Source organism: Podarcis bocagei (assembly GCF_964188305.1).
Source record: "Podarcis bocagei genome assembly, chromosome: 17".
NCBI classification, from domain to species: Eukaryota; Metazoa; Chordata; class Lepidosauria; order Squamata; family Lacertidae; genus Podarcis; species Podarcis bocagei.
The window spans coordinates 1,497,831-1,524,680 of NC_138143.1; the positions used below are offsets into that span (position 1 = coordinate 1,497,831).

Below are 26,850 nucleotides of genomic sequence, written 5' to 3' on the forward strand. Positions count from 1 at the left end.
ATCGGTTGTCCCAGCGCATCCCCCTCTGTGGAACATACCCCAGCCATTTTGTTGGCTGGGACCCACTCCCCGGCAGCCCTGACCCTTCCCCTTAAGAACAAAATAAGACCTTAAAACAATAAAAAAACCCAGAAAACAAAAAAAAAACAATACAAATGAAAAACTATAAAAATTACAAATCCATTAAAAATCCATTAAAATCAAACAAATTCCCAACTAAACATCCATCCCACCCCCATCCCCGTCCCCGCATATACAAAAAAATAAAAGGAAAAGGAACATTTTAAAACATTTTAAAAAGAACTCTGCGCCCCTCCGGATCCCCCTGGGCTGCAGCAGCAGTGACAGCAACCGTCCTTGTGAGCCCTTAGGCCCCGCCCCGGGCCAGATGGTGAGTGGCAGGAAGGAGCAGGGCCCTCAGGCACCCACACAGGAGAGTCCTGTGTTGAGCAGGGGGTTAGACCCGCAGCCACAACTAACAAAGGCAAGGTTGCTTTCTTTTTGATTTACGCTCTTCTAGTTTTCTCAAACATCAATGTGACATGCAGAACATTTTAAGCTAAGTTCTTCCTATCACTTCCTCTCTGCACTCAGAAACTCTCCGCCTGCTAAATTGCTGCATGTCAGGCTGTCACTGCAAATACAAGAGCAGGGCCCTTTTATTTATTTATTTTAATGAAAAAGGCAACTTTACTAATTATGGGATAGATGCTCCACTCTCCTTTGCATCTGATTACTGCAGTGACGGAGAAGCAGGATTATATATATATTTTTTAACCAGCAAGCCGCATTGTAAGCCGCTGACAGGGAAGTTGGGACTATTTTCTTACAAAGTCTGCCTGCCACACGGAAGCAGAATGTGAGGACATCCCCGCCCCCTAGGACTGTATGGATGCCAAAGAAGAGATATTTGGGGCAAGTATAAGAGAGGGAACGCAAGGAATTGCAAGTGGCAGAGAGCCAGGACAAACTGAAATTGCAGAGTTATGACAAACTTAAAGAGAAGGTGCGAGACTGGTTACATTATTTTCAAATAAGAGAGGTTTATAACTTGGATAAAAAAACTGGTTTCCAGGTGGAAAAATCAAAGTTAGAAACAGAATTGTTAGAACCCAATGCTAAGATACTTTCAAGAATGTACAATCTGCTGTTGAAATGGAATACTGAGGAAGAAACGGTAAACTCTGCAATGATAAAATGGGCACAAGATATAGGATATAATATTATGTTTGCTGACTGGGAGAAGTTGTGGACCACCGGGATTAAATTCACGGCATGTAATGCCCTAAGAGAGAATATTATGAAAATGATGTACAGGTGGTACATGACTCCAGTCAAGCTTGCAAAAATATATCACTTGCCCGATAACAAATGTTGGAAATGTAAAGAAACTGAAGGTACATTCTTTCACCTTTGGTGGACGTGCCCAAGGATCAAGGTTTTCTGGGAAATGATATATAATGAACTGAAAAAGGTATTTAAATATACTTTCCCGAAGAAACCAGAGGCCTTTCTCCTGGGCATAGTTGGCCAATTGGTGTTAAAGGAGGATAGAATTTTCTTTATGTATGCTACAGCAGCAGCAAGAATTCTCATCGCAAAGCATTGGAAGACACAAGACCTACCCACCTTGGAAGAATGGCAGATGCAACTAATAGACTATATGGAGTTGGCGGAAATGACTGGCAGAATCCGAGACCAGGGAGAAGAGTTGGTGGAAGAAGATTGGAGGAAATTTAAAACTTATTTGCAGAAATATTGTAAAATTTTTGAATGCTGATGACATTGAAATGAACTGCAGGGGTTCTAGCAACAAGGTAAAAATGCAAGATTGGATTAATAATAGATAAACTAACAGGACATGAATTTGCTGAACCAATTTTTAAAAGGGATACAAAAAATGGGAGATGTGAGGAAGTCAGGAAAATAAGTTAACTAAAGATGAGAAATTAAGAAAGAGGGAATTTTTGTTTTCTTTTATATGTGTTTTTTCCTTTTCTTTTTTAGTGTTCAATGTCTGTATTTTTGTATTTTGTAATTTTGTATCTTTTTCATTTTTTGTATTTTTCTAAACTTTTCTATTGACAAAACCCAATAAAATATTATATATATATAAAAAAGCAAGTGGCAGAGAGCCAGAGCTGGCAACTTGGTGGTGACCCCCCCCCCCCCGGGCCAGCCCTGTCATGAAGAAGGGCATTTTGGCACCTGAAGCAAACCACAAAATGGCGCCCCGCCACCAGAGAAGAAGGGGTGAGTGAAGATCCACACTTGTCTAACAGGGAAGGGGCACCATTTGTCCCCTGCACGACCCCCTGGAGAGCTGCTACCAGTCCCTAATGAGCTTAGATAGACCTAATGGTCTGAACCAGTCTAAGGCAGCTTCCCATGTTTCTATGTTCCTTGGTCTGAGGACGCTTGTTGCCAACCACTTGTCTCATGTAATCGTTCCCAGCTGCAAAGACCCTGGCGTTTGACAGCTGAGCTGTTAGCGCATCCAGTACCTGCCTGTTTGCTTCGTTCAAGGATGGGGTACCTGTGGCCTTCAAGATGCTGTCGAACTCCCATCAGCCCCAGCCAGCATGGCCAATGGCTAGGGATGATGGTTGTCACAGTCCATCAATCTCTGGAGGGCCACAGGTGCCCCATCCCTGGAAATCTTGCTCCGAATGCTCTCACCAATGGAGATAAGCAGATGCAGACTCTAGATAAGGCCTTTTCTTAGCATGCCTAAATTTCTGGAACATCATCTGCAGAGCCATCCACACCAGACATTTAAAGCACACTTACAGTGGCTGGGTTCCCCCAAAGAATTGAGGAAACCGGTTTACCCCTCACATAGCTACAATTCACAGCACCCATAACAAACTACAGCCCCCAGAGTTCTCTTGGGGGGGGGCTAGCCATGTACTTAGAATCATAGAATCATAGAATCATAGATTTGGAAGAGACCACAAGGGCCATCGAGTCCAACCCCCTGCCAAGCAGGAAACACCATCAGAGCACTCCTGACATATGGTTGTCAAGCCTCTGCTTAAAGACCTCCAAAGGAGGAGACTCCACCACACTCCTTGGCAGCAAATTCCACTCATTTAGTATTTGTTGTCCCCCCCCCCCCCCGGCAGTTTTACTTAGAATTAAAGGTAGGCAATGCAGACATGCTGAACAGAGAAGCACTTGCACATGCCTTTTAAAGGTTTGCCACATGGCAACAGTGATTCCACTGTGGTCACAGCCCCTGGCCATGCTGCCCCCCAGTGGCTTGGAAATTTGGGAAATCTTGTACAGTAGTTGCTACTCAGTAAGGTTTTTAGTGACTCCTTTGCTCCTGCCGATTTCAATTAGTGTGTGTGAGGCTTTGGATTGCTGGTTTACCCATTTGCCCAAATATGAATCCTGACCGAGTGGTTCACTGTAAGTCTCTCTACAGCAAAGCTTTAGAACTGATCCCAGAGCACTTTGTTCAGCCTTCTTTGGAATCCCTGCAACTGGTTCCTTTAGGGCCTCAGCGATCCACTCACCCAGGTCTACATTTGGGTCTGTGGGACAGAACATGCACAAACATAGCTTTTCTTACTCTTAATTAGGGTCATTTCTTGGGCCAAGGTTGAGAGCCCAGCTTAATGGACAGATTATTAATTCTGGGACTATTGGGATGGAACTGCTCTTCTCTCTGCCCTGCAACACACAAACACAGCATCTTGATGCTTGCTCTCATTTCCCCTCCTTGTCTTTGACAGTTTGGTGCCGGAGGCTTATGAATATTAATTGGGCCTCTTGAATAATTGATCCCCACACCCATCAATCCCGAACTTGAACTGACCCTCTTTGTACACACTCACATGCACAGCGTATCATGCCAGGACGGACCTGGCTCTGGAGTGTGTTGGCGCAGGGCCTCACATAGTTGGGGGGGGTGCACTTGTGACTGCACACTGATGATTGTGCATTGTGGTTATTTGCATGTGTTTGCAGCGGCTGCGCTGGCAGGTAACTAGATGCAGAGAAGAACCAGGCTCCTTGTCAAATGGATCTATGAAAGCAGGGATTTTGGCAGGTGCAGCTGCTCATCCCAAAGGGGAGGAGAAAAAAACAAAACCTACCAACATTCTCTCATCCAAGGTCCAGGAGCACGGCCTTCCTTTGGACCTGGTCACTTTTTATACGATAAAACAACATAATCATAATTTTACATTAAGCCATTTGAAAAAGCCCCTAGAACCAATATCTGACTGAACTAAGTCAGAGAGAGAGAGAGATAAAACCTTTCATCTGTTTTTCCCTTGTGTCTATTTTTAGATTGTAAGCCCCTTGGGGATCTGTCTCCCCCACTGTTTTCTTTTTGTTTTTTTGCAAAACAAACAAATGCACTGTACATCTCTCCCTCAAGAACCCCAGATAGTTAGGCTGCTTCTATACCATCCAACATTTCTCATAGTGATTCCCTATTTAATAATAATAATAATAATAATAATAATAATAATAATAATAATAATAATACTTTTATTATTTATAGTCCACCCATCTAACTGGGCTACCCCAGCCACTTGGGGGGCTTCCAACATATATAAAAACATAATAAAACATTAAACATGACACAAAACAGGGCTGCCTTCAGATGTCTTCTGTGGTTTAACTTTTATGTTGCCATGATACAGCATGATATAGCAAGACTGACAAAACAAAGCTATGGTTTGTTTTAAGCAGAATTTGTTCAACAAACCATGAGTCACCTCACAGAAGAGCAAACCAGCCATGGGGTGTTTTTGCAAAGCTCGGTTTGTTTTTCCCTCATGCCTCTATAGTTTGGTGAGCATCTGGGATGGGGTGATCAAACAAATTGCAGTCAAGCAAGGCTGTTGGGTTCAGGCATAATGCCAACCCATAGTTCAAAGAAGCCATAGTTTGTAAGTCAACAACAAACCATAGTTTCACATCATAATTTGTGCTGGAAACGTGCCAAGGTTAGTTTGCTGAACTGGTTTCAGACATTCAAACAAGCCACACTTTGGCTCAACAAACCATGGCTTAGTTTTATGAGCAAACCAAACCTGTAGTTAGTTTCCCTTGCCACTGTTCCCCCACCAGAGCCGTAGCTGGTGATCTTGCGCCTCTGGCAGAACCGTCCAGGTTGCTCCCCCTAACCATGGACAAATTAGCTCTTCTTTCCTCCACTCCTCCAACCCCCCCTTCCACCCATTCAATTCACCCTCTATTTATAACCATTTATTACGAGGCAATAATCAATATTTATATTTATGGACATATTTTAGCCAATTTTGTGCCCCCCCCCATCGCCTGCACCCCTAGTAGGGGCCTACCTCACCACCCTCTAGCTATGGCTCTGCCCCCCAGACCTTGCACAAGTAAAGGGCTTGTTCTAAGGTGTAATGTAGAAGTTTCAGAGTTTCATATCTCTTTATTTCATTCATTTTCATATGTGGTACTTTAGCTTTTTAAAATTGTACAGCTGGCTGGGTTTGGAATCAAGAGTTTGCATATTTTATCTCAATATTGTGTAGTTCAAAATGTGTCTTTGTACACTAAATATGTTTCCTTTTTGTGTGGATGTTTCACTTGTGTAGGATAGGTGATCTAACAGCATGAGCTTATTTGATGGGCATTTGCTAGACATTTTGAATGTTTTTGGGTGATCTTCCTTAAGCCCTTGAGGACAGAGGCAGGGTTTGTAATATGTCTACAAAATATTTTTTAAAGTTGCTTGTCTGTTCACCATGTATTTGGATATTTAAGATATTGTAACCAAATCTTGCATGATGGTTCCTCAGATCAAGGAGCATGTTTTTGTCCAAATTTGTATATAATTGGATGCCATTAAACAAGATGATGGGCTGAACCTTTCAAAATTGCAATGATTTTAACTCTGTATTGATTTTGTTTCTCTCTTTCTTTCTTAGAATTCTCAAGCAACGCTGGGTATGAGGTTTCTTGTATAATATAAAAAATGCAACTCATGCTTTAATGAGAAGGTGCTACCTAGTTAGTAGCACAATTAGTAAATTTCTTTAAATAAATGAGCATATGTACATGAAAAGTGATGATAATGACAATGGCATGTGTGTTTTGTCCCCTTTTGAGAGAAGGACAGCCTAACTGATAAGCGAATATTGTCTGTGTGTTCCTGTTTAAACATTCAAGAAGGACACTGACAAACTGGAACGTGTCCAGAGGAGGGCAACCAAAATGGTCAAAGGCCTGGAAACGATGCCTTATGAGGAACGGCTAAGGGAGCTGGGCATGTTTAGCCTGGAGAAGAGGAGGTTAAGGGGTGATATGATAGCCATGTTCAAATATATAAAAGGATGTCACATAGAGGAGGGAGAAAGGTTGTTTTCTGCTGCTCCAGAGAAGCGGACACGGAGCAATGGATCCAAACTACAAGAAAGAAGATTCCACCTAAACATTAGGAAGAACTTCCTGACAGTAAGAGCTGTTCGACAGTGGAATTTGCTGCCAAGGAGTGTGGTGGAGTCTCCTACTTTGGAGGTCTTTAAGCAGAGGCTTGACAACCATATGTCAGGAGTGCTCTGATGGTGTTTCCTGCTTGGCAGGGGGTTGGACTCGATGGCCCTTGTGGTCTCTTCCAACTCTATGATTCTATGATTCTATGATTCTATTCTATATCACAGTCCTGAGGTTTCATTGCCCAAATGAGGGTTCTGTTATTTTGATAGTTCTTACCCTGATGCTAATCCAGCGGGAGAACAGCTGCCAGGAGAAATTTATAGGCCTAAACAGTAAGGTCATTGCTGCAGAGGAAGAATTCTAGATCTGGAGTAGAAACTCCAGAAATAATGGAGGGGAAAAGGGCACCAGAGTTGTGGAAAGAAGCATATATCACACTTGTACCGAATATAGAGACTGAAAAGACGCAGCTTAAGAACTATGCCCTATATCATTGCTTAATGTGGATTACAAAGTTTTTGCAGATATTTTAGCTAAAAGATTAAAAAGAGTCTTAGTGGAAGAGATACATAAGGACCAAGCAGGCTTTCTCCCAGGAAGACATCTATCTGATAATGTGAGAAACATAATTAATATTTTAGAAAAAATACAAGTGAATATAAACACTAAGGCAGTTTTAATTTTTGTGGATGCGGAGAAAGCCTTTGACAACATTTCTTGGATTTTTATGAAAAAAAACTTACAGGGTATGGGGGTAGGCCAAGGCTTTGAAAATGGAAGAATGGCAGATGAAAGTGATGGACTACATGGAATTGGCGGAAATGACTGGCAGAATCCAAGACCAGGAAGAAGAGTCGGTGAAAGAAGATTGTAGGAAATTTAAAGACTATTTACAGAAATATTGCAAAATTAAGGAATGTTAGAATGATGTTGGATTGAAGTTAAGTGGTTTCTAGCTGTAATGGTTTAAAAGAATATGGAAAAATTGGATTTTTAATAGGTAAAAATTTAATGTTATAATATATTAAGATTAAAGATCAGGATAATAAGGAGGGAAAGGAATTGCTGAACTAATAAACTGAACTGGAATACAAAAAAGGGAGGTATGAGGAGGTCCGGGAAACAAGTAAATGAAAGATAAGTGATGTAAAGATGGAATTATTTTTAACTGTTTTTTATTTCCTATTTTTCTTTTTTCTTTTTCATTATGTAATACTGTGAAAACTTTTATATATATATATATATATATATATATATATATATATATATGCTTTCGTAGATTTTCACGGGTACAGGAATGCAGGTTTTCGTGTCTTCGGGTGTCTTCCCGTGTAAGAGTTGGGGTGTCTAGGCGACGTTTCGACGAGGTCTCACTCGTCATCTTCAGGCTGGTGCTTTCGGCTTCTTGTTACTGGAACAGAGCAGGATCTCAGTGTTTGAGTTCCTATAAATACTGTTGAGGGGGTGTGGTGTATAGCCTCCAACGTTCTGGGCAGAGAGGAAGTCTCAACCTGGGAACTTCCTCTCTGCCCAGAACGTTGGAGGCTATACACCACACCCCCTCAACAGTATTTATAGGAACTCAAACACTGAGATCCTGCTCTGTTCCAGTAACAAGAAGCCGAAAGCACCAGCCTGAAGATGACGAGTGAGACCTCGTCGAAACGTCGCCTAGACACCCCAACTCTTACACGGGAAGACACCCGAAGACACCAAAACCTGCACATATATATATATATATATATATATATATATATATATATATATATATATATTTCCTCCCTTAATAAAACTGCATTAAATACTGAAAGAAAGAAAAAACCCCATATCATGGAAGCCATTCATTTAACGAAGCTTCCACACACCCACACCCCTGCCCATTTTCAGTTTATTTTTGTTTCCTCCACAGGCAAAAACAAAAGTCCAGGATTCAGTAAATCTGAATTGGGAAAACCTAAGAAAAAGGAGCAAGCAACATTTTGCAGAAACCTATGGGTATGTGGGCAGAGACACATATGTGAATTTGGTAGGTTTAATGGAAACTGGTGAAGACTTTTTATTTACTGTATTTTTTGCCCTATAGGACGCACTTTTTCCCTTCCAAAAATGAAGGGGAAATGTGTGTGCATCCTATGGGGAGAATGCAGGCATTCGCTGAAGCCTGGGGAGCGAGAGGGGTCAGTGCACACCGACCCCTCTTGCTCTCCAGGCTTCAGGAAGCTATCCGCAAGCCTGCAGGCTGCCTGCAGCCCGAAGCCCGGGGAGCGCGGCACTGTGCACCCCGGAGTTAGGGCAGCTATCTGCAAGCCTGTGGCGCCCAGCGGGAGTTCCCGCTGGGCGCCGCAGGCTTGCGGATAGGTGCTTGCAGCCCGAAGTCTGGGGAGCGCGGCACTGCGCACCCTGGGCTTAGGGCAGCTATCCGCAAGCTTGCAGGCTTGCGGATAGCTGCCCTAAGCCCGGGGTGTGCAGCGGGCTACAGCACAACCTCACCATCGCTCCCGGACCCGTTCTGGGGGCTGGGGAAGCTCTGGCTTCCCCCGCCCCCAGCCTGGCAAGCTTCGGGAGCGACGGCAAAGTTGAGCGCAACCTCGCCTTCGCTCCCGGAACCCCAGCCCCGAGGCTAAAAACGAAGCCAAGACAGCTAGCGGGATCTTTCCCGCTCGCTGTCATGGCTTCTTTGCTCTTTGGGGCTCGGGGGGAAGTACAATTTTTTTCTTTATCCCCCCCCCCAAAAGTGTGCCCTATGGGCCGGTGCGCCCTATAGGGCGAAAAATACGGTATTTTAGAAGGCTTTTGGATGCTAACAGTGAGTGATTTTATGTTACTTAACTGTATTGACCATTGAGTTTTTTGTGTTCTTAGGATTTAGGGGGTGCAGAGAGTGGGGGAGGAACTATCCTTCAGGACTACTTTAAGAGCCCCACCCCAAGGAGCTGTATAAAGCCCTGCAAGTTTAGCCCGTTAAGTCAACCAGCACACATATGGAGCCTGAATGCCATAGTCAACGGTCAACAGGTAGCAAGCAGCATCAGCCCTAAGCAGGGTCAGACTATGTGTGAGGCCAACACCTGGCACCCCCAAATGCATCTTCTCAATTTTGTGCCCCCTTGGCTCAGCGCCCTGTGTGAAAGAACCACCCCCACTGCACTGAATCTGGCACTGCCCCTAAGGTGGCAAGAAACCCTGGGCTGGCTATGTCTGTCCCTCAACCCACCTCACCCAACCAAGTGGAGGAACCCAGGAAATTCAATCTGGTCTTTTAGTTCTTCTGCACTACTAGAGAACAGGAAGTTAAGTGCTGTCCATGAGGACAAATGGGGCACTGCCCCACCAGCCTCAGCCTTGATTCTTCTGAGCCAACCTGTTGCCTTCTTGTCTGCAACCAGCCCAACGGAGGCCCTGGCAATCAGCTTCCACCTCCATAGTCTCATGGCTGCCATTGTAGGCATCAGGGGGCAGAGGATGGGAGAGGAACAAGAATTAATTGCCATTGTCTCTGGCTCCCCCTACTGTTGGCCTCCTAAAAGTACCCATGGAAACCAGCCACCCCTGGTTCAGTACCAGTCTGGGCAGAGTCAGGGACAAAAGCAAGTGCATGGATGTAACCAGGCTTTATTTTCGGGGGGGGGGAGAAGAGGCTTTATGGGGGGAGGGTGAACTGAATTATCTGCCACACAATCAGTCAGTGAAGTATTTTTATTTATTTACTTGATTTGGGGTGGGGGGAGCAGCTGCCCCCTGATTCGCCCATGAACAAGTGGGGTTTGCATTATTGTAGTCTGGCTGGTAACCAGAAGGAGGTGATTTGAGCTCACCCAGGGATGGCTGTGGGCAGGATGCCTGCCTTGCAGGGGGTTGGACTAGATGACTAGATGAAGGGAACGCAGTGGATGTAGCCTACCTTGATTTCAGCAAGGCATTTGACAAGGTGCCCCATGATATTCTTGTAAAGAAGCTGGTAAAATGCGGTCTTGACTATGCTACCACTCAGTGGATTTGTAACTGGCTGACTGACCGAACCCAAAGGGTGCTCATCAATGGTTCCTCTTCATCCTGGAGAAGAGCGACTAGTGGGGTGCCACAGGGTTCTGTCTTGGGCCCGGTCTTATTCAACATCTTTATCAACGACTTGGATGATGGCCTCAAGGGCATCCTGATCAAATTTGCAGATGACACCAAACTGGGAGGGGTGGCTAACACCCCAGAGGACAGGATCACACTTCAAAACGACCTTGACAGATTAGAGAACTGGGCCAAAACAAACAAGATGAATTTTAACAGGGAGAAATGTAAAGTATTGCACTTGGGCAAAAAAAAATGAGAGGCACAAATACAAGATGGGTGACACCTGGCTTGAGAGCAGTACATGTGAAAAGGATCTAGGAGTCTTGGTTGACCACAAACTTGACATGAGCCAACAGTGTGACGCGGCAGCTAAAAAAGCCAATGCAATTCTGGGCTGCATCAATAGGAGTATAGCATCTAGATCAAGGGAAGTAATAGTGCCACTGTATTCTGCTCTGGTCAGACCTCACCTGGAGTACTGTGTCCAGTTCTGGGCACCACAGTTCAAGAAGGACACTGACAAACTGGAACGTGTCCAGAGGAGGGCAACCAAAATGGTCAAAGGCCTGGAAACGATGCCTTATGAGGAACGGCTAAGGGAGCTGGGCATGTTTAGCCTGGAGAAGAGGAGGTTAAGGGGTGATATGATAGCCATGTTCAAATATATAAAAGGATGTCACATAGAGGAGGGAGAAAGGTTGTTTTCTGCTGCTCCAGAGAAGCGGACATGGAGCAATGGATCCAAACTACAAGAAAGAAGATTCCACCTAAACATTAGGAAGAACTTCCTGACAGTAAGAGCTGTTTGACAGTGGAATTTGCTGTCAAGGAGTGTGGTGGAGTCTCCTTTTTTGGAGGTCTTTAAGCAGAGGCTTGACAACCGTATGTCAGGAGTGCTCTGATGGTGTTTCCTGCTTGGCAGGGGGTTGGACTTGATGGCCCTTGTGGTCTCTTCCAACTCTATGATTCTATGATTCTATGTGTCAGAGCTGCTTCCAGATCCTAGCTCACAGAGGATCACGCTAGCCAGCGATCATTAAGTAAAAGTCTTTATTGAATTACAGTTTCCATTCTCACGCTGCTGCGTGCAACTCTACGTCTAGTGGCTAGATCGGCGAAGCTCCGTCTGAGTCTCCGCCCCTTGTGCACCAACTTAATATCCTAGCCCTGCTCCACCTTTTCCGCCTGACTGTTCTCCTCTGGGTCCCTCTGCCCCCCAGGGTCTCTTCCTTCCTGGATTCTTCTGACGCCGACCCCCCGGACCCCCCTGTCTCCTTGCGCCGGGCTTTAGGACCTGGCTCTCTTTCAGGGCTGCCTACTGCGTCACTTTCCTGTGCATTTGAACTTGGCGCGCGCGCCCAACCTTCCACTTTCCGTCTGACCGTTTCTTCGCTCCCCGATGGAGGTGTGGCCACTCCTGACTCATGCCCTCCCCCCTGTTGTGAGCTGCCAGCGCTTGCTCCCTGGCTCCCTTCCTCTTCCCTGCTCTCTGGCGGTGACGCTGGTCCCGATTTCCAACTGCTCTCCTCTGAGTCCCCTCTGGCTCTATCTTCCTGGGGTGCCCCCCTAGACTCCCCCCTTGCCCTGGCCACTGGTGCTCCTTTCTGTGAATCTTCTGATTCACTGGAAAGGCTCGGCGATCTCGGGTCGTCGTCATCACTCATCTTTTCTTCTGCCTCCTCCCCTTCGCTCTTTGTTTCCTCCCTTGCTCTTGCCTCTGCTCCTGAACCCCTGACATCCATCCCCCCTCGAAGCCCCCCGTTCCCCCTCCCCTCCTTTCGGTGCGGGAGCTGGGTGCTGCTGTGTCAAAGGGACGAACGTCGGATACCGTTCGCTTCCCGTGGCGGGCCTCCATCTGAAGTCTCCCGGTTCTTCCTCCCTGCCCTCGTCGACGACGGTCACCTCCGCTTCCATCTCTGTGCCGCCGTGCTCGAAACCAGGGTCGTCCCCGAAAACGTCCATGTCCGTCTCTCCCTCACTTCCTCCTGGCGGCGTTGCTCGTCCTGGACCTTCCAGCCACTTCCTGCGCCACTGCTCCTCTGGTCTGTCGTCCCACAAATACGAGGGTTCTGAGGCAGATCCCGAGGGGGACCCCTCCGGGGAACGGGCGTCTCGTATCGGGTCCTCGTCCGAGTCGAACCCCCGGAACGTGCTGGCAGAAAGCGTGGGCGTGAAAAGCCAGTCGTCGAAAAAGTCTTCTGGCATTGGCCTATGTGGGAAGAGGGCATGAAACTCGTCTTTGAGCAGAGGTTCGTCCAAGGCGTAGCCTGGCACCCAGCTGTTCGCACTGGCCGGGGTGCCCTCCTTGGCGAGAAAGTATTCTACCCCCTCTTCCCCCCATCTGGAGTCCAAAATCTCCGTGACTTCGTTGATGCGCTCCTCCTGTGCCACTCCCGCGTGCCCGGTTCTTTCTCTGAGTGGACTCGGTGCCGTTCTGGGTTCCTGAAACCTGTGCGGTGCCTTGTAGGGAGTGAGCACCGATCTGTGGAACACCGGATGCATTCTGGAACCCTCCGGAAGCGCCAGCCTGAAAGCTACCGGGTTGACCTGCTCTTCGACTTGGTAGGGCCCCAGTTGCTTATGCCCTAGTTTCTTCTTGGCCGACGACCTGGCCGGCACTGCGTGGGCTGCTAACCAGACCCAGTCTCCCACATGGATCTCTTCGCCAACCCTTCTGTGTTTGTCCGCTTGTACCTTGTATGCGTGTTTGGCCAGCTCCAAGTGCCGCCGCAGCTGATCGTGGACTTCCTGCAACTCCGACGCGAACGCATCTGCTGTCTGCGGCTCCCCCTCCCCCATTCTTTCCAGTCCCGGGAAGGTTCTGGGGTGCCTCCCGTTGTTGGCGAAGAACGGCGTGACCCCCGTGGACACGTGCTTCGTGTTGTTGTAGGCGAACTCGGCGAGCGGCAGGTAATCCACCCACGTCGCAGGCTGTTGATTCGCATAACATCTCAGGTACTGCTGCATGATGGCATTGACCCGCTCCGCTTGCCCGTTGGTCTGCGGGTGTCTCGCCGACGCCAGGTTGATCTTGACGTTCAGGAAGCCCATCAGCTTCTGCCAGAAATTCGAGATGAACTGCCGCCCCCGGTCGGACAGAATAGACCGTGGCAGACCGTGAACCTTGAACACGTGGTCTATGAACAGTTTGGCGGTTTGCTCCGCCGTGGCCACCTTAGCGCACGGAATGAAATGTGCCATCTTGGAAAACAAGTCCACCACCACCAGCACTGCCGTCTTGCCCCTCGAGCTGGGCAGATCCGTGACAAAGTCCAGGGCCACCCTCTCCCATGGTTCGACCGGAGTTTGCAGCGGTTCCAACAGTCCGGCCGGCGGTCTGTGCACTGGCTTGGCCCTCTGGCAGGTGTCACACCTCGCCACGTAGTCCGCGACCTCCCCTCTCATTCCGGGCCACCAGAAATCCCTGGCGACTAATTCCACCGTCTTCTCCTTGCCAAAGTGCCCGGCAGTGGGCGCGTCGTGCAGCTGCTGCAGCACCATGGCGCGAAGTTCGTCTCCCGGCACGTAGATGGCCCCTTTACGGATGAGCAATCCATCTCTCAGCTGGAACCCGTCGGTCGCTGCCGTGCCCCTTTGCACCTCTGCCATCTTTGCTTGCGCGAAGGAGTCATCCTGCAACGCTCGTCGCACCGCCTCCAGGTCCACGGTTGCCGCGGCGCACGCCCACACTGTTGGTGCGAAGATGTGCATGGCGGCCGCTGGCGTTGCATCCTCCAGATACTGTGGCTTACGGGAGAGAGCGTCCGCCATGATGTTGGTGTCCCCCGGGACATACTCTATTCGGAAGTCGAAGTTCGCAAAGAACTCAGCCCAACGTATCTGCCTCTGGTTCAGGAACTGTGCCGTGCGCCAGTGCTCCAGATTCTTGTGGTCCGTGCAAACTTGCACCGTGTGCTTGGCGCCGATCAGGAAGTGCCTCCAGGCTTTGAACGCTGCATGAATGGCCAGCAACTCCCTGTCCCAGATGGTGTAGTTCTGCTCGGACTTGCTGAGCTTCCTGGAGTAAAACGCTCCCGGCCGCCAAACCCCCTGCGGGTCTTTCTGCAGCAGGACTGCCCCCACGGCTCTGTCCAAGGCGTCTGTCTCGACCCTCATTGGCCTGCTGGGATCGACATGCAGCAGCTGCTCCTCCGACGCGAAGAGACGCTTGAGTGCCTGAAAGGATTGCTCCGCCTGCTCTGTCCAGATGAACTTCTTTTTCTTGGAGCTGAGCGTGTCCGTGATGGCCGCTGTCTGCATAGCGAAGCCTTTGATAAACTTGCGATAGAAGTTCGCAAAGCCGACAAACCGTTGGACCTCCTTCCGGTTGCGTGGGCTTTTCCAATCCAACACCGCTCGCACCTTGGCGCTGTCCATGGCGAGCCCCTTGTCAGACAACTTGTAGCCCAGAAAATCCACCTCAGTCATGTCGAATTGGCACTTCTCCAGCTTGGCGTAGAGCCTATGCTGCTTTAGCCTGCTCAGCACTTCCTTGACGTGTCTGTCATGCTCCTGCTGCGATTCCGAAAAGATCAGGATGTCATCTAAGAAACAGACGCACGTCTTGTAGAGAAGTCCCGCCAGCACGTGATGCATGAATGCTTGAAAAACGTGGGAGCCATTTTGCAATCCAAAAGGCATAACTCTATATTCGTAGGTGCCCAGTGGCGTGAACATGGCTGTCTTCCACTCATCTCCTTCCCGCATGCGAATGAGGTTGTATGCCCCTCGCAGGTCTAACTTGGTGAACACGCTGCCCTTCCGTACCTTAGCGAGGAGGTCGTCGATCCGGGGCATGGGGAAGTCCGATGGCTTGGTCACACTGTTTAAGATGCGATAGTCCACGACCAGTCTTTTTTGGGGCGTGTCCCGCTTCTTAACAAAGAATACAGGACTGCCCCCCGCTGCCTTGGACTCCCGGATGAAACCGCGCTCCAAATTATGATCTATGAACTCCTTGAGTTCTTGCAGTTCGTCCTCAGACATGGAATACAGCTTCCCTTTAGGCAGCGCCGCCCCCGGCAGCAGGTCAATTTTGCAGTCATATGGTCTGTGAGGGGGTAGCCTGTCTGCCTCCTTCTCGCAGAAAACCTCCAAAAATTCTGCGTACTTGTGGGGAATCGCTTGCAGCGTGCCTAGCAGCAGCTGTGTCTCCTCTTCCTCTCCTTCCTGCCGGGGCACGATGCAGTGTTCAGCACAAAAGGAAGAGCCGAAGGTCAGCTGCCTCTGGTACCACGCCAGCGTTGGGCTGTGCTTGTCCAGCCAACTCATGCCCAATACAATGGGCGTGTCCGATAGTTGAGTGACGTTGAAGCTGATGATTTCCCTGTGATTCCCAAGTCGCATCACCATTGGTGGCGTCTGCTTCACCACTTGCCCCCCGAGCAGCTCCCTGCCATCCACCGTGACAACCTGCAGGAGCAGCGTGGCCGGCAGCAACTGTATAGCGTGCCGGTCGACAAAGTCTTGCCCTATAAAGTCCGCATTGCTTCCTGAGTCAATGGTGATTGGCACGTCCATGGTGATTCCATTGGGCAGCTGGAGCGATGCGGTGAGCCTCACTACTGGTTTGGGCGGGAGGGGGTTCACGGGCTGTAAAATCTCTGGGGACTGCTTCACTGACACGTCTGGCTGGGCCCCAGTGCCTCTTCCTCCAGCCAGACTGCGTCGTTTCCCTGCTGTGGTTCTCCGTGCTGCGTTGCTGCAGTTACCATTGCTGAGGCTGCAGTGTGCTTGCGGAGCCTCCGGGGACACTCTTTCGCCATATGCCCTGGCTCCTCGCAGATGTAACACTTCCTGTTCCCTCTAGGAGGCTTCGCCGTCACTGTTGTCGGTGCTAGGGCTCTGGCTGCTGACTGAGCCCTTGCACTTCCAACCTCCATAGGTTCTGTCCCTCCTCCAGACGGAGGCGTGGATTGCGCACGCGCTGCTTCTCTGGGAAGGAAGGAGGAGCCCCTGGCTGGTTCACGCCCTCCACGCCCTTCGTCCCTGCTCCACGGACGTTCTTCCAGCCGCACCCCCACCGCCAGCGCCCTCTGAACGATCTCCTGCGTGGTCCGGGGTCTCTCCCCCCTCGCAATTTCATCTTTAACAGAGCCGTGCAATCCCTCCCAAAACAGGTCTCTTACAGGGACCGAATCTCTGTCCCATTCCAGGGCACTGACCAAAGCGAAAAAGTGGGCATGGTACTGCCTTACGCTGGCCCTCCCTTGCTTCAGTCCATGTATCTGCTGCCGAGCAAGATCCACGTCAATGCTTGATAAAAAACATCCATCCATCGCTTTAATAAAGGCATCCGCATTTTGGAGCGCCGGATCATTATCCCTCCACAAATTGCGCAGCCATGCTTTAGCATCCCCATGCAAATGGGACATGATGAATCCCACTTTCTCTTGCTCATCTCTAAAGTCTTTATTCAGCAGTTGCAGTGCGCACATTACGTCTGCTCTAAAATTGGGGTACTGTTGCAGGTTCCCATCGAAGTGAGAGACCAGACCGCCTGTTCGTCTCGCCAACCCAATTCCCTCCTGTCTGGGTGTCAGTTGCCCTTGCTTCGTAAGCATGTCCAACCTGACCTGGAGATCCCTGCAGGCGGCAGCTGCCTCTTCCTCTCTCTTCCTGGATGCGAGAGCCTCGGCATTCAGTTGTGACACTGCTTCTCTGAGTTCCGCTATCTGCTGCTCAGTCGTCATGTCGGCTGCCGTTCGTGAGCTCGCTAGTAGGCACCTGCTTCTCTCCTCTCCTCGAGGCTGTAGATGCCCACAATTGTGAGACGGAGCTTACTGTCAGAGCTGCTTCCAGATCCTAGCTCACAGAGGATCACGCTAGCCAGCGATCATTAAGTAAAAGTCTTTATTGAATTACAGTTTCCATTCTCACGCTGCTGCGTGCAACTCTACGTCTAGTGGCTAGATCGGCGAAGCTCCGTCTGAGTCTCCGCCCCTTGTGCACCAACTTAATATCCTAGCCCTGCTCCACCTTTTCCGCCTGACTGTTCTCCTCTGGGTCCCTCTGCCCCCCGGGGTCTCTTCCTTCCTGGATTCTTCTGACGCCGACCCCCCGGACCCCCCTGTCTCCTTGCGCCGGGCTTTAGGACCTGGCTCTCTTTCAGGGCTGCCTACTGCGTCACTTTCCTGTGCATTTGAACTTGGCGCGCGCGCCCAACCTTCCACTTTCCGTCTGACCGTTTCTTCGCTCCCCGATGGAGGTGTGGCCACTCCTGACTCATGCCCTCCCCCCTGTTGTGAGCTGCCAGCGCTTGCTCCCTGGCTCCCTTCCTCTTCCCTGCTCTCTGGCGGTGACGCTGGTCCCGATTTCCAACTGCTCTCCTCTGAGTCCCCTCTGGCTCTATCTTCCTGGGGTGCCCCCCTAGACTCCCCCCTTGCCCTGGCCACTGGTGCTCCTTTCTGTGAATCTTCTGATTCACTGGAAAGGCTCGGCGATCTCGGGTCGTCGTCATCACTCATCTTTTCTTCTGCCTCCTCCCCCTCGCTCTCTGTTTCCTCCCTTGCTCTTGCCTCTGCTCCTGAACCCCTGACACTATGATTCTATGATTCTATGACCCTCGGGGTCCCTTCCCACTCTACAGTTCTATGAACCGCTTTTTCCCGTTGTACTACCCCACTCCTCCTTGGAGTGCTGCATAAAACGAGGCTGAGGGTCACAGACAATTGTCTGCCTGCAATGACCCTTCCCAGATAGAGAAGACAAGTCCTTTCTTTCTTTCACCAGAAGTCCACCTGTATGACACTAGCATCTCACACGAGCACAAATTTTAAAAGGCAAAAATAGAGATGATTATATCGCAGAGACAAGCATCAGAAAATATGGACATTCCCTGGTGAATGAGGATATCTGGAGGCTCTGCTATGGATGACAAGAATATGCAGTTCTCAGAATATTTGTAAGTGAAGCAGCAGCAAAGAAGACTGCACCTCAGCATGTGAAGGGTGCATTTCCTTTCCTTTATTTCTGAGTCATATATCCATGTAAAGCAATTTTTAAATCCCACTTTTCCTCTAAAACACTTTAAGACAGCTGACAACAGCCAAGCTAAACAACATAGAAGATGTGCAAAAATTAAAAGTAGCCAAGGCTGAAGCAATCTAAAGGCATCAAATGAAACAATTAGAACAGCTTGCAACTGAATAACCCACAAAGGAAAGGCTTTTTTCTTTGCAGCGAAAGATCTCTATAGAGGTGGCAAAGTGGCCTTCCCTTGGGAGGAAGTTCACGGGGTCAGGCACCAGGCACCAGTTCTTCTTCTTTGGCGATCCCTCCTGGCTGAGTAAGATTGTCTTCCATGAACATGGTTTTAACAGTGAGTCCGTAAGTGACTGTGGAGGCCAATTCTGGATCCACACATCCTTCCACAGTGGGGACATTGGTTCCAGGGCAGGAGTTGATCATGGTGTGGATTTGCCAAGTGTGCCTTCCTCTTAGCACGTTTCTCCCTTGTGTTCTGAGTTTGAGTGTCTTCAAAGTCCATGACACCTTTGGTAAAGGCTGTTCTTCAACTAGAGCGCTTGCAGGCCAGTATTTCCCAGTTGTCAGTATTTATACTACAATTTTAAAGATTTACCTTGAGAAAGTCTTTGAACCTCTTTTGTTGACCACCAACATTACACTTTCCATTTTTAAGTTCAGAATAGAGTAGTTGCTTTGGAAGACAATAATCAGGCATCTGTACAACATGACCAGTCCAACAAAGTTGATGTTGAAGAATCATTGATTTGACACTGGTGATTTTTTCTTCTTCAAGTACACTGGCATTAATTCGCCTGTCTTCCCAAGTGATATGTAATTTTTTTTGGAGACACCATTGATGGAATCTTTCAAGGAGTTGGAGATGGCGTTTGTAAGTGGTCCATGTTTCAGAAGCATGCAGTAAGGTTGATAGTACAATAGCTTTGTAAACAAGCATTTTGGTTTCCCTGCAAATTTCCCGCTCCTCAAACACTCTGCACTTCAATCAGGAAAAAGCTGCACTTGCAGAGCTCAGGCGATGCTGGATTTCAGCATCAGTGTCAGCCCTTGTGGAGAGATAATTGCCCAGGTAGGAGAAGTGATCGACACTTTCCAACCTTACTCCACTGAGTTGGATTTGTGGCGCTGCAGAAGGGTTATTTTGTGCTTGTTGGTGCAACACTTTGGTTTTTTGGATGTTGAGTGATAGGCAAACTTTTTGTATGCTTCTACAAAGATATGCTCCTGCCAACCTAGCAGTTCGAAAGCACATGAAAGTGCAAGTAGATAAATAGGTACTGTTCCGGCGGGAAGGTAAACGGCATTTCCATGAGCTGCTCTGGTTCACCAGAGGCGGCTTGGTCATGCTGGCCACATGACCCGGAAGCTGTATGCCGGCTCCCTAGGCCAATAAAGCGAGATGAGCTCCGCAACCCCAGAGTCGGCCACGACTGTACCTAATGGTCAGGGGTCCCTTTACTTTTACCTTTTACAAAGATATTGGACACGGGACTTCTGGGTTGGCGCCATCGCCGAATGGCGGACTCCCTCCGAGCTCCGGAGGGAGTCTGCTCGGCAGGGGCTGGGTCCTACCGCGCCGGCGACGCGGAGACCCTTAAAAACCACGGGCACGGAGCCCGTGGACATGGGTGACTCGGCGGGCACCGTTAGCGCCCTCCCGACTCGTGAAGTAGCCTTTTTAAAGGCTACAGAACGGGTGCCGGGGAGTGGCGTGGTGCTATGAGTCCTCTGCTTTCCCTGCCGAGCGAAGCCGCATGCCATTCGACGGAGAGCGCTGACTTCTTCTATTGAAAATTCGGACTTAAACAACAACCCGTGAGTAATTTGGAAACCGGGTTTAAAAGGAGAAAAAAAAGAATTTTTTTTTTCGGATTCGGCACGAGCGGGGGAGATCCAAAAAGGAAGTCAGTCCCCCCCTATTGTAAACATTCTAAAACAAGGATTGGGCAACCAAGGTCGAGAGAGAAGCGTATTTTTGATAAAAATTATTAATTCCACGATGGAAAATTATAAGAACTGTGCTGGAGGAGAAGAGTGGAGGGTGAGAATGAAAATGTAACCCCCCCAGGGAACCGGGGCGATTCGTGAGAGAGCCTGGTGAAGAGAGACGGAGACTTTGACAGCTGTCAAAGTAGCTGTCAAAGTTGGAGAATACAAAGAGGACTTTGCCATGAGGACTTTGCTGGTTAGTTTTGCTACAATTTGCTACAATTTGGATATAAACTGTTGAAAATAAGGAACAACAATTTGACTTTTGGATCAGAGGAAACAAAGTTACTACAATACCCCTAGAGGAGTTTCGGGACATTACAAGAACGGTCGTAAGTGGAAAAATACTCTTGGAATCGTACAGGACTTGTTATCTTCTGGGAAAGCTGCAAAACCGAAACAGTATTTCGTCTACAGAGGTGTTTATATTAAAGGAGACAATAGAATTATCTATTGAAGAAAGGAAGGGACTGGACGTAAGTTTTTGTTCCTGAACAACAACAACCTCTGTAGAGGCACTAAATTTCTGAATTAGAACGTTTTAGCAGCGGAACAGGACAAGAAACCTGAGAAAAGTGAGAAAAAGGAACAAAGGGCTGATTACGACTTGGAAAGAACAAGGGGGGAGTTATAAAGACCAAGGAAACTAAAGGCCCTTTGGGGGCCTCTTTTAGATTGGACGTTTGAAGTTAAACATCATTAAAAAAAATAAAAAAATATTAAAAAAAAGAGAGAAAAACCGGCAAGGTGGAACTGGGGGAAAAAAAACAACTGGCCATGGACTTGAGATCTCCAGGCTGACAATAGATAGACTGATGGATATGGGGAATTCAAACCGGGGAAGGGGGGGGGGAGATTTGGAATCCAAAGGCTGTGCAACTATTTTTATCTTTTTATCTTTTTTATTTTCTATATCTTTTTATATCTTCTTGTATACTACTTTATTTTGATTGGACGGGTTTATTAAAAAAGGGAATTCGTGGAAGGAAACTGGGGCGGACCTTGGGGGAAAAACTTTCTTTCTGTTAATGATGAGGGATGGTGGAATGACTGTATAATTTAAATTGAATAGTGGGTTAAACAAATTAAGTTTTAATTTGGGAGTAAGAGCTTGTAGAACCAATTAATGAAAGGGGAATACAGTTGGGAGGGGGATGGGGGAGTCCCAGAAAGTAGACAATGAAAGTAAGGTTAAGTGTATTTTATCTTTCTTTTTTCTTTGTATTTCTATTTTTTTGTTTTGGAAACTATAATAAATATGATTAAAAAAAAATACAAAGATATTGGACACGGGTGGCGCTGTGTGTTAAACCACAGAGCCTAGGACTTGCCGATCAGAAGCTCAGCGGTTCTAATCCTCGCGACGGGGTGAGCTCCCCTTGCTCGGTCCCAGCTCCTGCCAACCTAGCAGTTTGAAAGCACGTCAAGGTGCAAGTAGATAAATAGATACCGCTCCAGCGGGAAGGTAAATGGCTTCCATGTGCTGCTCTGGTTCGCCAGAGGTGGCTTGGTCATGCTGGCCACATGACCCGGAAGCTGTACGCTGGCTCCCTCGGCCAATAAAGCGAGATGAGCGCACAACCCCAGAGTCGGCTACGACTGGACCAAATGGTCAGGGGTCCCTTTACCTTTACTTACAAAGATATTAAGGATGGTTTGGAGGTCATCCTCTGAGTGTGAACACACTACGTTGTCATCAGCATACTGAAGCTCTATGACAGAAGTTATGGTAACCTTACTCTTTGCTTTCAGCCTGCTCAGATTGAAGAGCTTACCATCTGTTTGATATATTTCTACCCTGGTGGGGAGTTTCTCTTGGACAAAGTGTAGGATCATGACAATGAAAATAACAAATAGAGTTGGGGTGATAACACAACCCTGTGAATGGTTCACTCTGAGAGCCATTGTCAGGCGTCAGTATCATGGCATTGGTTGAAATCCTGCACTCCTTTGTGATGGATTTAGCTAAGACTCATTTGTCTCTGAAATGAATCGTGTTCAGAGTCAGATGCCATTATTTTAAGGATGCTGAAAGGAAAATGGTCTCACCCTCCTATAAATTAATGCCACAGAAGACAGAATTGGGATTTGAAATGACTTTAACAAATTGGAGAACTAAATGGGCCCAAACTAACAGAATGAAATTCAATAGGGATAAATGTAAGTTTCTACACTTAGGCAGGAGCAGCCAGCTGCACAAATATAAAATGAGGGATTGCCAGTAGTACGTATGAAAAGGATCCAGGGGTCTTAGTGGATCACAAGCTTAGCATGGGCAGCTGGGTTGATGCAACAGCAAAAGACCCTAATGCTATTCTAGGATGCATCAGCAGAAGTCTAGTGTCCATATCAAGGGAAATCATAGTCCTGCTCTAGTCTGCCATGGGCAGACCATACCTGGAATACAGAGGGCAACCAAGATGATCAAGAGTCCAAGCCTTATGAGGAATGGTTGTTTAGCCTGGAAAAGAGGAGATTGAGAGGAGATGTAGCCATCTTCAAATATCTCAAGGACTGTCACATGGAAGATGGAGGAAACTTGATTTCTCCTGCTTTGGAGGATAGGACTTGAACCAATGAATTGAAGTTACAAGAAAGGAGATTCCGGCTAAACACCAGGAAGAACTTTTTGACAGTGGAACCTTGGGAGGTTGTGGACTCTTTCCCTGGAGGTTTTTAAGCAGAGGTTGGATGGTCATCTGTCATGGCTGTATTAGTTGAGATTCCTGCAGTGTAAAGGGTTGGGCTAGGTGACCCTTGGAGTCCATTCTAACGCCACAGAGCTATGGTTTTATAATTCTATAAGTGAATTCACAGATTGTGTATAGCAGGGCCTTATTTTTGGGAGCTCCCTTCCCTAGGAGCAGAAGATGACATCCTTCCTGTGTGCCCCAAGTGGGCAACTAATATTCTAACAAGGACCATATTTTGAACTGAGCAAGGTCTGAAAGGCCAGCGACTTTGGCTGTGGCCACTGACTCACTCCAGCATGAGCCAAATGTGGATAAAAGCCTTGCTGTCCTGCTCCCCCTCCCCACTCCATTTAGCCTGAGCAGGTGAGGCATGTACTACTGAAATCATAAGCACAGGAAGATTGAGAAAACCCCGCTGGCAAACTCCACCAGCAATAACCATGGCGTCTGCCAGATCTTCAACTTCTGGAAAGAAGTCGGTTACCTGGTTACCTGGCAAACATGACCTATGCTCTGATTAGCTGAATTAAGGGGTTTGATGGCAGTGATTCCTGGGTAGTTTGCAGATGCGACAGGCCTACTTTGCAAGGCAGTTGTGCAAGGCAGAGTGTGAGCAGGCTCTCCATGCCTCCCCCAAGAAGCATAATCCAAAGGCACTTTCATCCTCCCATGGCCAGGCCACTTTCGATAAGCATCTCAGACACCATTTACCTGAGCTTTGCTTTGTATATGCAGAACACAAGTAACTACATTTTGTCATATATTGAAGGCTTTTCCCCCCAGGGCTGGTTGGTTTATTAGTGCCAGTTGGCTTTTTAAAAAAAGTATCTTATTTTTGCTGTAGTTTTTACTGTGATCTTTTGTTGTTGTTGTTGTTGTTGTTGTTGTTGTTGTTGTTGCTTGTTTAAAAAACCTGTTTGCTTCTCTTGAGTCCATGGATAGGAAAGGCAAATAACAAGTATTATTATGAACAGATGGAAATAACGCAGTACAGCCAGCCAGCAGTGTCAGCAGCTGATCAAGGGACTCAATTGCTACTTTGTGCAGGGAGAACTATGGCCTTTGAGGGCACCTTGAGAGATTTGCCACTGCATCAAGTAGAGATAATTTTCTCCTAAACCTTTCTGGATGACTGTGTAGCCAATGCTCCTCCAGCAACTGGGACCGATTTTTGGTAGCAGGAAAGTTGTTGTTTTGTTCTTGCATTTGATTTGGTCTCCAAGCCTGCTCCCTCTCACTGACCCCTAGGTGGCCTCAGGGAGTCCTGGGCCCCATTACAGTGCACATCTCACAGAGCTAGTAATTTCTTCACAGAAGCATTCCTCATCCCAATGTAAAAACTGCCCAGTTCCCTCAGCTTTTCTTCTTTGCTCTTTGATGTGAAGCTCCCTTCTCGGCTGGGAATCTTTCTAATTTATCTGTTATGTGCTGACCTTCTTTTCTTATGGGACATGACCAAAATCCTCCAAAATTAACCTAGACGAGGCATCCAGGCAAAAAATAATAATTCATAAATGAGCTCAGTTGCATTAAGAAGAGGAAATGGGGACCCGGGGGGGGGGGATATGAATGAATCAGTGGACAATTATTGAATGACCATATCCAATGAATCCTAAACAGGGGTCAAAGGGAGACTGCCCAGAAGAACCCACCACAGCTGGGTGCAACAAAGAGCTCCTCTAACCTCTCTTTCTCTTTTGCCTCTGTTTTGTTTCCCCGGTGAGGCGGCAATTCTTGCCTGCTCAAGGGAAAGCATGGCTAGTTTCTCTCCTTTTTTCTGATGAGATTGCTCCCCCCCCCCATCCCAGAAGGTCATCTCTGGGGAAGGACTGGCCTTTAGCAAAGGACAGCCTTTGCCCTTTATACTCTGAGCTGTGCCTTCCCCATGTGGAATTCATTTTTCTATTCTGTCGCAACCTGTGCAGGGTGATTACAGGATGACACTGAAAAGCAGAGAAGGTGCAGATGAATGGGTGGTTTCCATCTGCCCAGTGTCTCCAAGACTTCTGCTTCCGTCTAGAAGATACCTTAGGGGGCTGGACGTGGGACCTGCTCTCATCCAATGCACGTTCTCCTTGGGAAGCTGGGGCAGGACAAAAGAGTCCCATGGAGGAGGGTGGCTTCTCCCAGCAGAACTTTGTCCTCCACTTGGAGTTTCTGCACTGCTTCAGAGTCTCTGTCCAGGCTCTCAAGAGTTGCAGTGAGCAGTGGAGTCAGACTGTTGGCTCCTCTACACTGACTGGCAGCACCTCCTACAGTTTTAGGCAAGAAGTCTCTCCCAGCCCCACCTGGAGATGCACCTGGGCAGGTGCTTTCTTCCTGAGATGTGCTCCCCTTTCCTGTGGTCACCCTCAAAGAGCTTTCCTTCTTTGCTGCCATTTTAGAGGCTTTTAAGGTTGGGAACAGAGCAAGAGCACTTCAACCTCACCATTCCTTGAATCAAAACATAAGTGACAGCACAGTGAAGTAACACAGTAGAGCTAAACCTGCTGCCAGTTGGCACACCATGCACTTCAGTACATATTGGGGCTGTTCAGTTAATTCCAAAGCACTTGGAACGAAACTAGGAAGCAATGTGTTGATGGCTACTGGCTGGTTGGAGGCGGGCAGGCACGGGGAGTCAAACTAACCCTTAAAAATGGCACGGCCTGCTTGGCTGCATTGAATGTGCACGGGGATGGAAGTCTGTGCCCCCAGTTAGTCGAGTCCCAGGGTTCCTTCATCAACCTTCCTGGCTATGGTGGATCACCTTAAGCCCTGGCTTCCAGCCCCACCTCACCTGCCTGTGCAATTTAGGAGGGGAACACTCCAGGGATGACCCAAGGAGTTGTTTCTCTCTTTTTTTTGCCCAGTCCTAGATGTAGCATGTACCATGGTGACAAAAGAAGGGCAGCTTTAAAAATCACTCCAAATACCACAAACATAGCATTTTTCCTTTTGTGCCAGAATCAATGATTGCTTGGACTGGATTTGACTTTAGATAGCTGGGAAAGGTGGTCTGCAGAACTCCTGGCTTGCTTATATCCTCCATCCTAGGTGGGGAGTGGGATGCTAGGGAAGGTGGGCACCAGGGAATCCCTGAGGTTTTTGTCCCTGGAGCAGGAACCAGGATGGGGGAATAGTGCAGATCGCTGGATGGACCCAAGTGGATGCGTTAAAAAGAAGAAGCGGGGATGGCCAGATGGGCTGGGAGAATGGTGCTGGGATTGAGGAAGGGGAGCTGAGGAATTAGGTCAGTACAGAGGATGAGATGAAGCCGGGAAACTTTCCGCCTAGCTGCTTCCCCACTCCGCCCCTTCCACCTCCTGCATCCCGTCTCCCGCAGCAACCGCATCCTTCGACCGTGGACTGGGGGACCCAGGCTCACTCACCCGCTGCCTTGCCTAGGGCACAGCCGGGGTCCGGCTTCTTTTGCTGGGGTCGGTAGGTACCCAACTCCTGCTTCCAGCTGTCACGCTCTGAAGTCCCAGATTTCAAAGGGGGGGGGGCGTTGTAAGGAGAGCAGCGTGGGGGCCGCCCACTTCAGGGAATGACGGACATAGCTTCCTAGCCAATGGAGAGGCGAGGGACCGCCCAGATGGAGATCACCACTCCGTGGGGTGGGCAGGGGACAGAAATGATGTCATGATGTATGGAGGAGAGGTAGGGGGAAGATGTTGGGATGCTGTTAGACTGACTTCAATCTCCGCCG

The 26,850-nt window shown here is 48.3% G+C and overlaps 1 pseudogene across 1 annotated transcript in view; it reads right to left on the minus strand.

The window, feature by feature from the left end:
• LOC308577295 (leucine-rich repeat neuronal protein 1 pseudogene) overlaps positions 1–26,635 on the minus strand; it is a 57,058-nt pseudogene extending 30,423 nt beyond the window's left edge. Inside the window, exon 1 of the transcript XR_014013445.1 lies at positions 26,531–26,635. The product of XR_014013445.1 is annotated as a leucine-rich repeat neuronal protein 1 pseudogene (transcript). The remainder of the gene's footprint in view (positions 1–26,530) is intronic.
• Between the last annotated feature and the right edge of the window lie 215 nt (positions 26,636–26,850).